The sequence below is a fragment of the Apodemus sylvaticus genome, chromosome 17 (genome assembly GCF_947179515.1).
Source record: "Apodemus sylvaticus chromosome 17, mApoSyl1.1, whole genome shotgun sequence".
In the NCBI taxonomy this organism is placed as follows: Eukaryota; Metazoa; Chordata; class Mammalia; order Rodentia; family Muridae; genus Apodemus; species Apodemus sylvaticus.
In genome coordinates, this window is record NC_067488.1 from 22,902,285 (window position 1) to 22,904,946 (window position 2,662).

General features: G+C 37.4%; 1 pseudogene; it reads left to right on the plus strand.

Moving 5' to 3' along the window:
* The first annotated feature begins 1,832 nt into the window (after positions 1-1,832).
* Positions 1,833-2,165, plus strand: LOC127667234 (ubiquitin-conjugating enzyme E2 C-like; annotated as a pseudogene).
* Positions 2,166-2,662: the final 497 nt, after the last annotated feature.

Consider the following 2,662-nt stretch of genomic DNA (forward strand, 5'->3'; position numbering starts at 1 on the left):
TCATGCAAGGTGGCCAATAAGAGAGAGAGGAAAGTGACAGACAGACAGAGAAACAAAAAGAAGGAAAGAGACACCCAGGACAAAATACAGTGACTGAGAACCTGCTCCAAATGATCTACTGCCTCCAATTGCTTCCAAAAACCTCCCATCACAGTGCCATCAGGTTGAGAATAAACTGTCAGTACATGAGCCTGTGCCCAGGACACATGCAGATCATAAAATATGTACCCAGCACCCATAAATAAGATACAAATCACACATGCTATCATGTAAAGGGAATATTTTGCTATTCAATAATAGACAAGTGTGATTATATTTATATACTTGAAAAATGTATCAAATAAAATGAAAACAATCATGACCAAAACTTCAAGCCAGAAATTGCAACATTCATAGCCAAAATTATAGCATTGAATTTAAAACCCCAAGCATAAAAGAATCAATATGTAGAGTTGATCATGGTGGCACTTACACTGATCCCAGCACTCATGAGGCAGAGGCAGGGCAGATACCTGACTAGTTCAAGGCTAGACTTTATCACAGTCTAGTTCTAGGACAGCCAGAGCTACACAGGGAAACCAAACCATCTTCAAAAAAACAAACAAGCAAACAAAAAAAAAATCAACATATAAAAAGTTTTAGTGGCCTGAAGAAATATTTATCCTATAGTGTATTCTACAGTCTTAGCAAACTAAGAAGTTTCAGTAATTCAAAGTCAGCATCTTTTAGTCACTGAATGACTAAGCCAGTTTATAATAATTAGAGAATTACTTGGAAATCTTGCATATGACCCACTGAGCCCAATGACCAGACTGAACTCTGGCATTGCACACAGCAGATACTCCAAAATAAGCTTTGTAAATAATGACTGTTAACCTTGCAGTAACTCAAATGCATGGCTAGACACCAGGATGAATAGATACAATTATGGATACACAGATGAAAGGATTAGAAAAATTTTCCTTCATGAGTTATTCAATGAATTAAAACCCAAACTATTTACTGAGCTTTGAATAAAATGTATCAGTGAGAGAATTTACAGCCTAAAGAGCATTATCAGATCTTTAAAGAATGCAGTATATTTATTATATATGAGCCTAATTTATTTCCATAATATTTGGTGGTAAAACTATGTAAAATGTCAAAATTGAAAAGCAATTTAAACAGACCTACAATCCCAATGAGATAAAAGTAGCCATTAAAAGTCAACCACTGCCAAAGTCTCTCACCGAAAAATAGTTCAGGGTCAGATGGTTTTAGTGCAGAATTCAGTCACACTTTCAAAATGAGTTAATTTCAATACTCCTCAAATTATTCCACAAAATAAATACAGAAGGGACATTGCTCAACTCATTTTATGAGGCCATGCAGTATGAACCCCAAACCACATAAAGACCCAACAACAACAAAAAAACAGAATTACAGGTCAATTTCACTTGTGAACACAGATACAAAAATACTCAGAAAAACTGAAATAAGAGCACATTGAAAAGATCATTCACCATGATCAAGTAGGCTTCATCCAGGAGATGTGGGTATGGTTCAATATACGAAAATTAGTAAACGTAATCCACCAGGTAAAGAAACTGAAATACAAAAGAAGAAATGATCACTTCATTAGATGCAGAAAAGGCCTTTGAGAAAAATCCAATACCCCTTCATGATAACGAATGTTGGAGAAGTTGTGCTTGTGTACACACTCCTGTCTCTGTGTCAGCGCCTCTGGGACGGCCTTGCATAAACTGCAACAGCCAACATTGCTGCCTTTTGCAAGGCAGTCAAGCCCAAGAGGGGCTCCAGGCCATGTGGGCAAGAGACTGCAGAAGGAGCTGATGATACTCATGATGTCTGCTAAAAAAGGAATTTCCACCTTCTCTGAATCAGACAACCTGTTCAAATGGGTAAGGACCATCCTTGGAACAGTCAGCATCTTATGTGATGATCTGAAGTATAAACTTTCCCTAGAGTTTCACAGTGGCCACTCTTACAACACCCCTACAGTAAAGTTCCTCACACCTTGCTACCACCCCAATGAGGACACCCAGGGCAACTATATGATGTCAGGACCATCTTGCTCTCTATCCAGAGCCTGCTAGGATAGCTCTTTGAACACACATGCTGCAGAGCTTTGGAAAAACCCCACAGCATTTACGAAGTACCTGTAAGAAATCTACATAAGCAGGTCTGCAGCCAAGAGCCCTGGCCCAAGCTGTCAAGTGTCTACATGTGTCTTCTTTTGTCTTCCATGGTATGTCCTATCTTCTTAACTTCTAAGCTGTGATGTTATTCTTGTTTTATTTATTTTTTTAATTAAGTCTGCTTGAACCCTTATACCATATGTTAAATAAATACACGTTGATTGTTTTTGTATAACAAAAAAAGAATGTTAGAGAAATCAGCAATACAAAGGACATGTGTAATCATAATCAAGACAATTTACAGAAAGCCTGTAGCCAACATCAAATTAAATGGCAGGAAGCCCAAAGCAATTCCACTAAAATGAGGAACAAGACAAGGTTATCTACTCTATCCATATCTATTGAATATAGTCCTTGAAGTTTTAGCTAGAGTAATGAGAAAACTAAAGGAGATCAAGGGGATACAAACTGGAACAGAAGAAATCAGTGCATCACTGATAGCAGATGAAATGAAAGTATACATA